Source organism: Adiantum capillus-veneris, chromosome 15 (assembly GCF_014529385.1).
Source record: "Adiantum capillus-veneris isolate H3 chromosome 15, ASM1452938v2, whole genome shotgun sequence".
NCBI lineage: Eukaryota > Viridiplantae > Streptophyta > Polypodiopsida > Polypodiales > Pteridaceae > Adiantum > Adiantum capillus-veneris.
The window spans coordinates 157731986-157744633 of NC_140945.1; the positions used below are offsets into that span (position 1 = coordinate 157731986).

The 12648-nt window shown below is 45.0% G+C and overlaps 1 pseudogene; it reads left to right on the plus strand.

Annotated features, from left to right (window-relative positions):
• The window catches only part of LOC147441741 (25S ribosomal RNA), a 2614-nt pseudogene extending 550 nt beyond the window's left edge, over positions 1 to 2064 (plus strand).
• The last annotated feature ends 10584 nt before the right edge of the window (positions 2065 to 12648 follow it).

Below are 12648 nucleotides of genomic sequence, written 5' to 3' on the forward strand. Positions count from 1 at the left end.
CGCGTGCCACTCGTGGCGGGCTTTAGCACCTGCGTGCTCGAGATGTTGGTGCTCTGGGCTTTCCATCCGACCCGTCTTGAAACACGGACCAAAGAGTCTAACATGTACGCGAGCCGGTGGGTGGAAAACCCACGGAGGCGCAAGTAACCTGACAGGTGGGATCCCCCTCGGGGGTGCACCATCGACCGACCATGATCTTCTATGAAAGGTTTGAGTGGGAGCGTACCTGCTGGGACCCGAAAGATGGTGAACTATGCCTGAGCAGGGCGAAGCCAAAGGAAACTCTGGTGGAGGCTCGTAGCGATACTGACGTGCAAATCGTTTGTCAGACTTGGGTATAGGGGCGATAGGCTAATCGAACCATCTAGTAGCTGGTTCCCTCCGAAGTTTCCCTCAGGATAGCTGGAGCTCTTCGCAGTTTTATCAGGTAAAGCGAATGATTAGAGGCATCAGGGGTGAAACACCCTCGACCTATTCTCAAACTTTAAATACGTAAGCGGCTGGGGTTGCTCTGTTGAACCCCGGTGAGGAATGCGAGCTCCAAGTGGGCCATTTTTGGTAAGCAGAATTGGCGATGCGGGATGAACCGAAAGCCAGGTTACGGTGCCGAACTGCTCGCTAACCTAGATCCCACAAAGGGTGTTGATTGATTAAGACAGCAAGACGGTGGTCATGGAAGTCGAAATCCGCTAAGGAGTGTGTAACAAATCACCTGCCGAATCAACTAGCCCCGAAAATGGATGGTGCTGAAGCGCGCGACCTATACCCGGCCATTGGGGCGAGTGCGAGGCCCCGATGAGTAGGAGGGCGTGGGGGTCGTGGCGCAGCTCTAGGCGTGAACCCGAGTGAAACGGCCCCCAGTGTAGATCTTGGTGGTAGTAGCAAATATTCAAATGAGAACTTTGAAGACCGAAGTGGAGAAAGGTTCCATGTGAACAACAATTGGACATGGGTTAGTCGATCCTAAAAGATGGGGCAGTCCTGTGTCAAGGGCGCAATGCGCGCCGTTCATCGAAAGGGAATCAGGTTAATATTCCCGAACCAGGACGTGGCGGTGGACGACAACGTGACCGAATCCGGAGACGCCGGCGGGGCCCCCGGGAAGAGTTCTCTTTTCTTTTTAACAGCCCGCCCACCCTGAAATCCAATCACCCGGAGATAGGGTCCAGCGGTTGGTAAATCACCACACGTCTCGCGGTGTCCGGTGCGCCCCCGGTGGCCCGTGAAAATCTGGAGGAGCGAATGCCGATCACGCCCGGTCGTACTCATAACCGCGTCGGGTCTCCAATGTGAACAGCCTCTGGTCGATAGAACAATGTAGGTAAGGGAAGTCGGCAAAACGGATCCGTAACTTCGGGAAAAGGATTGGCTCTGAGGGTTGGGTCTAGGGGTCTGCGGTCCGACACTGGAGGCTATCGGGGGTCTGCCCGAGCTGCCCCAGCGGCGAGGACGGGCCTCCGTGTGCCCACTGGCCGACGGCCGTAGAACGTCTCTCCTCGCGGGGCGGCCCTCCCTAGGCGGTGAACAGCCGTCTCAGAACTGGTACGGACAAGGGGAATAGGACTGTTTAATTAAAACAAAGCATTGCGATGGTCCCCACGGATGTTGACTCAATGTGATTTCTACCCAGTGCTCTGAATGTCAAAGTGAAGAAATTCAACCAAGCGGTGCCACAATAGTAATTCAACTTAGTACGAGAGGAACCATTGATTCACATAATTGGTCATTGCGCTTGGTTGAAAAGCCAGTGGCACGAAGCTACCATGTGTAGGATTATGACTGAACGCCTCTAAGTCAGAATCCATGCTAGAAGCGACGCTCTCTACCTCCCCGGTTGTTACTCGACTTATAGTAGGGGCGCCTATGCGTCCCCGAGAGCATGTGTCGAGAGCCTCCCCCGAGGTGGTGGAAGCGCCGCCTTGGGGGCTCTGAATGGAAATTCTAGACGATTGGGGAGATGAATCCTTTGCAGACGACTTAAATATGTGGCCGGGTATTGTAAGTGGCAGAGTAGCCTTTCTGCTACGATCCACTGAGATTCAGCCCGCCGTCGCACCAATTTGTCCCCTCTCCACATTGCACCGCGGGGTTCAGCCTTTCCCTTGGCCTATGTGAATTTGGCTAAGTCCCCCCCCCGGGCGGGCTTAGGGTGCAACGACCTATCATCGTGCCAAGGTCCACGTTACACCATGTGGTTCAACCTTGCCGATGATGGGAGAAACGAAGATCACGTCCGCTTGATGGATTTCACCAAACCAATCATATACATTGTATATGGATCTCGTTAGCAAGCCATCTGTGGAGTCAGGTCGGAATTCTGGCATTTGCCAAAAACCTAACTTTTCTACAAAATTTTCCCTTGACCCCAACTGAATGGTCATCTGATGGTATAGAAAGGTTCTATTATGTTAGGGCATGCTATGGTTCAATTCCCATCCGATTTGGTCAAGCTGGCAGGCCGCTATGGTCAGTTTTAGGTCGTAGGTCTTCGTGCACTGCTCGATTTCTAGGTTTTTTTCTAGGGCTTTAGACTAGCTACCGGCCGTACAAAATGGATCATTGTCGAGTAAAGAACTTGTTAGGAAATAAGACGTAGCTAAATAGATTTTTGAGTAGATTACTTAATGGAGAGAGATAGATTTCACACACAAGAGATTATAGAGTAGAGAGAGAGAGAGAGAGAGAGAGTACACACGATATACGTGGTTCACCCAATGTGGGCTACGTCCACGGGAAAGCAGCCACTCAATGGCTTTAGCACTTCAAAAGAAGAAGTAGTTTACAAAGGGATTAAACCCTCGATAGAGCTCCCGCCTTGCTTCATTCTCACCACCTCACACTCACCTTGTTGCATCAACTTCACACTATGAAATGTGTGTAGAAATGGCCTCCTTTTATAGGCCAAAAGGGCTGCCCTCTCTTATGAGAGGAGCCATGTGTAGCCGCCCTTGTGCGAATAAGTCCAAATCGGACCCTCCAATCCGCCCATGTGTGACCCCTTTGAGAAGACAAGTCCGCTTTTGAATTCGGCCACCGGCCACCGGCCATTGACTTCCGACCACCGGCCACCGGCCATTGAATTCCGACCACCAGCCATAATATTCCGGCGACAAAAAAAGTCTCAGGGGCCTCCGCCCCCGAGGCCTCTAAAGTTGCCCTTGATTCGTGTCTGTGAAAATTTTGGTTTCCAGTGAGTGATTTTCCTTCACGCACGATGGCTTCTCCTCATAATGGGGGCCTTACAAATGTGCGCTTTTACCACAGAAAATTACAAGGGTAAATCAGGCTCCATACTTAACAGAACTTACTCCTCACGTCTCGTGTGAGACGGCGCTGAAAATGGTCAACCGTGGGCTCCGAAAATGTCGCGCGAAAAGAGGCCAAAATCTTTCTCTGCAAAGGCTCCAAGTGGAAATGAGGTGGTTTTCGCCTACCATGGATATCTATACCCGGACTTCCGGAACCAAATTTACCCAGATTCCCCCGTTAGTCCTACTAGGCCGTGAAATCTATGTTAGACTTAAAAATTGCCCTGATTGGATTCCTATAGCTCATTCTGCAAGAATTTTGCAAAAGTAGGCCTGACCGCCTAATTTAGGCTTCCCGCTTCCATCTTCTGATTTCATTGAAATTTTTTGTGCTTGTCCACCTTTTCTATCTGACCACCATCGTGTCTTCCATTTTTCCATATGAGCTTTCCTGCTATTTATTATTAATTTTTGACCTGTTTATTTGAAAAAATCAAAGAAAATAGAAAAATGCTCTAAAAAAGTAAAGTAAAAATCCAATAATTAAGAAAATCCCTTGAAAAACATAGCTTTATTGTTTTTTGCTAGATTTCTCTCTTTTTAAGCCTCATTATCAACAAAAATGATGAATAATTACTCATAAAAGGACTATTTTTAATGATTTTCTGATAGTGTATGTATTATTTACACTCAGCGGGAAGATATTATCAGTGAATTTTCCCTTGGTGATGAATTATAAGGGCATTATTAGGTAATTTTGTAAAAAAATCACAAATTGATGGAGCAAAAGACGCCGTGCGCACACTCACACACCAAGACAACTCAACACACCACAAGGAATTTGCTTAAATTCAAACCCACACACACAACCACTCAAGAGCTCAATAAAAACACTACCCACAAGCTCGATTCAAATTCCAAATGCCTCGACCTACAAGCCCTTGCCTACCCGCAGACACTACAAGGTGAGTCGAGTTGATCAACACTTGAAATCACACTTGATGGTGACCACAAATATACAAGAAAAACCATCAAAATATCAAAAAATCCAACCACAAAAGGCCTCTCTCAAACCATGGCAAAAGCTCCACCAAACTCCACTCTATTGGACTCTTTGGACTAGCGCCAACCCTAATGGCACCGATATAGGGTCATATAGTCTTGCAGAAAGCCGCACCTTCTTCCCTCAATTACTCGCACACACACATCCATGGAAACCTCAAAACTTCCATAGACTCTCCCAAGTGCAAAATTGAAGAGAGAAAGCTCTCATTCACTCCTCCACACACTCGAAAACAAGATGCGAACGCTACGGGGCTGCACTAGATCACCTGTAGGAACCCTGCTTCCTTCCCCACACAAAGAGGTGAAAGTGCCACGAATTGGATTCCAAAATGCTCCTTGAGCTCAAGCAATCTCAGGAGCGTCACTGTTGTGGCAAATTGAATCCTTTTCACACCATTTTTGGACCTTTTTTGACCCAGTTTTGGCCAGTTTTGACCCTCGTCGGGCATTTTGGTGAGAAAAACCCCAAACAGACTCCAAAATTCACCAAATTTTGTATGCTTGATCCTTGATATCCAAAGCACTTTCCACATCCCCACATTCTATTTTTGGCCACTTCTAGGGCGGTGCACGCATCACCGCAGATTAGCATCGTAAATAGACAGTTACTGCATGTCCCAAACTTCTCGAGCGGGATGAGAGTACCCATACTTGTCGCTTTCATTATTTACATTCAAGAAAGCTCAAACACATTCTCTAGAGCCAAAATAAGCCACCTAGAACCATATCCAAGGCCCCATACCCTATCCGGGCATGTACATGTGTCCGGCTGCTAGCATGCAAACTTGCCTATTCACAATGTGTACACATTGCATCTTTTTCGAACTTGAAACCACTTTGCAAAGCTCCCAAATGCATATATTCACATATTTTTGTACATATGACCATGCATATAATTATCATCATTGCCCACCCTCTATGTAGAGCATTTATGCTCAACCAAGAGACTATTTGCGTCTGGAACCACATCCCTTGCAAAATATTTCTTCAATTTATAACCATTTATTCTGTAGTGCAAACAATCACCAGACAATTTCTCCAACTCATATGTGCCATTAGAAAATACATGCTTCACTCTGTAGGGACCCAACCATTTGTCCCTCAACTTCTTTTGAAAAGTAAAATCCAAGCGAGAATCATACTTCATCACCAGATCTCCCTCTTTGATCGCTTTCTCTGGCAGCCTCTTTTTCATTTTCTCCATCCTGGTCTCTGCTTGTTGAAGATAATAATACTGGATTTCTCTCTGTTCATTCGCAACAACTCTAGAGAAAGAATTCTTTATTGTAGCTTGTCATTATGCTCACCTTGCATTCTGTACAACAATTTCAAGGCATCCAACTGCACTTGTATAGGCATAAGAGCTTCTTTTCCATAAACAAGCTCATATGGTGTAAACTGTGTTGACACTCTATACGCAGTTTTATAAGCCCACAAATACTTTTCCAAGTCCAATTCCCACTCTTTACGATGCTCTCTAGCATACTTTGATAGAATCTTCACAATTTGACCATTGCAATTCTCAACCAACCCATTGCATTGTGGGTAGTAAGGAGAAGAATGCCTATGCTGAATTTTCAATTTCTCCATGAGAGCAGCAACAAGTTTTCCCCTAAACCCTGGTCCATGATCAGAAATGATAACCATAGGAGCTCCAAACCTGCAACACACCTGTTCATATAAAAAAGAGGCCACTCTCCCTCCTGTTACATCTGTTACTGCTCTTGCCTCCGCCCATTTTGTCAAATAGTCCACAGCCACAAGGATATACCTTTTGCCATTGTTGTTCCTCGGCATTGGACCTTCAGCATCTACTTCCCATTTTGCAAATGCATCAAAAGACATTATAGCTTTTTGAGGCTCAGCCAAAAGCTTCCGATTTGCGAACACTTGGCATTCATGGCATGACTTGGACCACAAATAAGCATCTCTCATCATAGAGGGCCAACAGTAACCTGCTCTCAAAACACAAAAGACAACCTGATCCTTGCCTTGATGGCCTGTTTCTTCATGGGAGTGCTCCAAAATCAAGCCTATCTCTTCTTTGTATGGCACTTTTCTAGAAATGCTATCCTTGCCATAAAGCATGAGATCGTTACCTACCAATGTGTAGTTTCTTGCTTTTGCAACTATTCTCTTACGCCGAACCTTTGACATGCCCTCTGGACATTGCCCTTTACCAAGAAATACTTCTACATCTTGCAATGATTCCCTTCCTGCATACAAGGCTTTCGTGACCTTTAAAGGAGCTACCAAGGCATCCAGCTTGTCCCTAGCCAACTCATCAACTTCTGTATTCTGCTCATGAGGAACATGCTTAAACTGTATCTTCTAAAACTCATGCAAAAGCTTCTTGATGCCATAGAACCACTTCTTCAAATTGTCTTTCTTAACATTCCACAAACCAAGCAACTGATTCATGACTAGCAATGCATCCCCTTTCGCAATGACCCTCTTCAATCCAAACTCAACACACTATTTTAACCCAAGGAAAAGTGTGAGATACTCGACCTCATTGTTGCTTTCAACTTCATCAAGATTGTAAGCTCTAGAAAAGATTACATCACCTTTTGGGTTCTTAGTGACTACCCCACCACTTGCCTTTTGAAGAACTTTCCTGTATGCACCATCAAACATCATTGTATATGCATCCATAATATCTACTTCCTCTTCATGATCATCCTTGTCAACCCTTGGGTAAGATGGAAGCTCCCCCCCCCTTATGTACCACAATGTCTGCCAAGTGAGCTTTAACAAAATGATCCACTTTAAACTCAAACTCATACTCTTGAAGCTCCAAAATCCACTTTAAGATGCGCTTGCTAGGCTTCAAATGTTGTACTACATCAGGCAAAAGATTCGATGTGGTGAGTACATAGAACTTTTGGGGCAACAGATAGGTTTTGAACCTTCGACAAGCAAGAACCAAGGCGAATACCCACTATTCCATTTCCGTGTAGGAGAACTCACTTACATTCTTCATCTTGCTCTCAAAATAAACTAGCTTGAAGTTCCTTCCTTGCTTTTGTAAGAGAACCAAGCCAAAAGCTACTGACCCCACACTAATGGATACATAGAAAATCGATTGCAAGTCGGGAGGACTCACTGTTGGTAAAGCACACAATACCTCCTTGATACCATTAAAAGCCTGTTGCATGTCTTCATTCCACTCAAACCCTTGAACTCTTTGACTCAATTTTTGGAGAGGATACACATACTGACATAGCATCCAAAAAAAACGTGACAAGTACCTGAGCTTATGCACAAATGATGCCAAATCCTTTGTGTTGCTGGGCAGATCCATAAGCAATAAAGCCTTAACTTTTTCTGGGTCAGCTTCTTTTCCATTTTGGGAAACCACATGTCCTAGCAAATGGACTGTGGCATGAGCAAATTTACACTTCTTTGGGTTGAGCTGCCTACGCTCTTGTTGAAGCCTTTCAAAACTCAACCTCAGCTTCTCCAAATGTGTGACCCTGGAGCTATAACACCCAATGTCATCCATGAAAACACGAAGGAACTTACCCAAGTAGGGACCAAACACTCTATTCATCCTTCCTTGGAAGGTAGCATATGCATTAATCAAGCCAAAAGGCATTCTTTTGTAGGCAAAACAACCCCAAGGAGTAATGAAGGTCGTCTTCAATCGCTATCAAGATCTGAAAGTAGCCAGAAAATCCGTCCATGATTGAGTAACGTTCATGACCTGCAACTTGATTGAGGATTTCTTCTAGGAAGGGTAGTGGATAATGATTTCTTTTTGTGGCAGCATTCAAAGGTTTGAAATCAACACATATTCTAAATCTTCCGTCTTCCATTCTTCTTGGGCACAATAACAACTAGAGAGACCCATTTGGACTCCTCCACTTGAAAGATGAAATATGCTTCCAAAAGCTTCGTCACCTCTCATGAAGTGCCTTCTCATGAATGATCCCCAACCTCCTAAGATTTTGAACCTTTGGCTTGGCACCTTCTTTTAGATTGATTCTATGCTCGACTCCTTTATCTCCTTGCAGCTCTGTATATTCAGTGGCAAATAGCTTTGGAAACTCTGTAAACATGTCTTCATACTCCTTTTTTTCTCTCTCTGTCAGGTCCTCTCCTAGCATGCTCCTTGCGTTCACTTTGGCAGGCTCTATGACTGCTTTTGGACTATCCTTCTCCTCCTTGACCTTCACATCATGCACCAATGCTTCCTTTTCCACACTTATCCCAAAAAGATCAGGACATAATTGCATCAAGCCTTCCTCTACACTTTCTTCTGATGACGTAGACAAAGCATCACTATCGTATGACGTGGTTTGTGTCGAATCTGTATCTTGCATCTCCACTAGGGGTTGTGTACGGCTCTCGTGTGTCTTCATGTTGTAGACAATGGTCCTTCCTTTCTCTTTGTCGGGGATGGTGATCAAGCCTGTGCCCCAATCCTGCTTAGCACCAAGGGTTATAAGCCATGGACTCCCTAAAATGATCGGATAAGCATTCTCACCCGCTTGCATCATGTAGCAATCAACCAAGCACTCAATCCCCAAGACTTTTATCTTCACATCATCAGCTATTCCAAGACACCTTGCCTTTTTGTGGTTGGCCATCCTCATATGGATCGAAGCATTCACTGACATCTTAACACTTGCTTCCTTCATGTAGCCTTGGTCATGACACACACCTGGGCACCACCATCCACGTATGATTGCACTTCCGTCTTCTTTCCCAGCATAGCTTCAACTATTGGCACCATATCCACTGGGTGACCAACCCTCAAGGATGACACCATGCTTTGATGCTTTTCCTTCTTGGAAGGAAGCCGCGTACTCACACACTTGGTCCATTGCCTCCTCAATTTAGCATTCAAAGCCACCAAGTGACCAAAAGATATATTTGCCTTTTGATTTCGTATGTCGTCGACAATATCATAGTCTTCAACACCTTGGCCAAGGAGCTAGTCCTTTGGACCAATTTTACTTCTTCGCCGCGTCTTGCTACTTTCTGGTTTGTCTTCTACCTTAGCCTTTCCTTTCCTTGCTCTTGTTTCCCTCTCTTCTTCTGTCTCTTTCTCTTTATCATGCCCTTATTGGCCAAAACATCCACATTTTGATGCTCAAGGGTAATGATGTTAATAGCTCTACCTTCTCCATTTCTAGGCAACAGTTGTGGTTGCTGTTGCGGAGGTGGTGCTTCTAGTGCCCGCTCTTGATGATTTTCTTCTATTCTCCCTTGACCGCGTCCATATAAGGGGTATATCCCTCCTCTTTGTCTTGGTGGTTCAGGACAATCAGGGGCGTAGTGACCCTCTTCATCACAATTGTAGCATCTACCTTGTGGCCTTTGTCCCCTATCTCTCCCAGCTGGCCACTCTTCTATTTGGTTTCTATTCATTATGTTAATTCTTAATTTTTTCAACTGATCGGAAACTACTCCCACCTTCTCTTGATCTTCTTTCTCTTGGCCTCGGCAATTTCCACAGCTCTTTCAAATGTAGCAGGCTCATCTTGATTGACCTTCTCCCTTACACTTGGATGGAGACAATCCATAAACTGACGCACTTTAAAGAAATCCCCTAGAGGTACTTGGGATACCACCTCTAATTGAATCCAAATTCCTTTGAAGTGTTGCAAGAACTCTTTAAAGTTAGCATGAACATCTTGCTGCAAACCTCTCAATTTTGTCATTGCTTCTGTTGCAGTTAGTCTCTTCCCAAACCTGTCAAAAATTGCCAGCTTCACCTGCTCCCATGTTTGCTTTTTGTCTTCTCTAAACCTTCAAACCACTCCCGAGCTTCTCCTTTGAGCGCAAGAGTAAATACATGAAGCTTTTCTTCGTCATTCACAATGTGCATACCAAGCGTATGCCACTCGAAGTCTGCAATCCAGTCCTTCACATCCTCCTTCCCTGTGAACACTGGCCGACTATAAGACATCTCTTCAAAGTTGCTTCTCCCTTGCGTGAGTAACTCCACAAAAGTTGAAGTCTTGGAAGGAAGCCGCGTACTCACACACTTGGTCCATTGCCTCCTCAATTTAGCATTCAAAGCCACCAAGTGACCAAAAGATATATTTGCCTTTTGATTTCGTATGTCGTCGACAATATCATAGTCTTCAACACCTTGGCCAAGGAGCTAGTCCTTTGGACCAATTTTACTTCTTCGCCGCGTCTTGCTACTTTCTGGTTTGTCTTCTACCTTAGCCTTTCCTTTCCTTGCTCTTGTTTCCCTCTCTTCTTCTGTCTCTTTCTCTTTATCATGCCCTTATTGGCCAAAACATCCACATTTTGATGCTCAAGGGTAATGATGTTAATAGCTCTACCTTCTCCATTTCTAGGCAACAGTTGTGGTTGCTGTTGCGGAGGTGGTGCTTCTAGTGCCCGCTCTTGATGATTTTCTTCTATTCTCCCTTGACCGCGTCCATATAAGGGGTATATCCCTCCTCTTTGTCTTGGTGGTTCAGGACAATCAGGGGCGTAGTGACCCTCTTCATCACAATTGTAGCATCTACCTTGTGGCCTTTGTCCCCTATCTCTCCCAGCTGGCCACTCTTCTATTTGGTTTCTATTCATTATGTTAATTCTTAATTTTTTCAACTGATCGGAAACTACTCCCACCTTCTCTTGATCTTCTTTCTCTTGGCCTCGGCAATTTCCACAGCTCTTTCAAATGTAGCAGGCTCATCTTGATTGACCTTCTCCCTTACACTTGGATGGAGACAATCCATAAACTGACGCACTTTAAAGAAATCCCCTAGAGGTACTTGGGATACCACCTCTAATTGAATCCAAATTCCTTTGAAGTGTTGCAAGAACTCTTTAAAGTTAGCATGAACATCTTGCTGCAAACCTCTCAATTTTGTCATTGCTTCTGTTGCAGTTAGTCTCTTCCCAAACCTGTCAAAAATTGCCAGCTTCACCTGCTCCCATGTTTGCTTTTTGTCTTCTCTAAACCTTCAAACCACTCCCGAGCTTCTCCTTTGAGCGCAAGAGTAAATACATGAAGCTTTGCTTCGTCATTCACAATGTGCATACCAAGCGTATGCCACTCGAAGTCTGCAATCCAGTCCTTCACATCCTCCTTCCCTGTGAACACTGGCCGACTATAAGACATCTCTTCAAAGTTGCTTCTCCCTTGCGTGAGTAACTCCACAAAAGTTGAAGTCTTGGAAGGAAGCCGCGTACTCACACACTTGGTCCATTGCCTCCTCAATTTAGCATTCAAAGCCACCAAGTGACCAAAAGATATATTTGCCTTTTGATTTCGTATGTCGTCGACAATATCATAGTCTTCAACACCTTGGCCAAGGAGCTAGTCCTTTGGACCAATTTTACTTCTTCGCCGCGTCTTGCTACTTTCTGGTTTGTCTTCTACCTTAGCCTTTCCTTTCCTTGCTCTTGTTTCCCTCTCTTCTTCTGTCTCTTTCTCTTTATCATGCCCTTATTGGCCAAAACATCCACATTTTGATGCTCAAGGGTAATGATGTTAATAGCTCTACCTTCTCCATTTCTAGGCAACAGTTGTGGTTGCTGTTGCGGAGGTGGTGCTTCTAGTGCCCGCTCTTGATGATTTTCTTCTATTCTCCCTTGACCGCGTCCATATAAGGGGTATATCCCTCCTCTTTGTCTTGGTGGTTCAGGACAATCAGGGGCGTAGTGACCCTCTTCATCACAATTGTAGCATCTACCTTGTGGCCTTTGTCCCCTATCTCTCCCAGCTGGCCACTCTTCTATTTGGTTTCTATTCATTATGTTAATTCTTAATTTTTTCAACTGATCGGAAACTACTCCCACCTTCTCTTGATCTTCTTTCTCTTGGCCTCGGCAATTTCCACAGCTCTTTCAAATGTAGCAGGCTCATCTTGATTGACCTTCTCCCTTACACTTGGATGGAGACAATCCATAAACTGACGCACTTTAAAGAAATCCCCTAGAGGTACTTGGGATACCACCTCTAATTGAATCCAAATTCCTTTGAAGTGTTGCAAGAACTCTTTAAAGTTAGCATGAACATCTTGCTGCAAACCTCTCAATTTTGTCATTGCTTCTGTTGCAGTTAGTCTCTTCCCAAACCTGTCAAAAATTGCCAGCTTCACCTGCTCCCATGTTTGCTTTTTGTCTTCTCTAAACCTTCAAACCACTCCCGAGCTTCTCCTTTGAGCGCAAGAGTAAATACATGAAGCTTTGCTTCGTCATTCACAATGTGCATACCAAGCGTATGCCACTCGAAGTCTGCAATCCAGTCCTTCACATCCTCCTTCCCTGTGAACACTGGCCGACTATAAGACATCTCTTCAAAGTTGCTTCTCCCTTGCGTGAGTAACTCCACAAAAGTTGAAGTCTTGCACCTCAACCA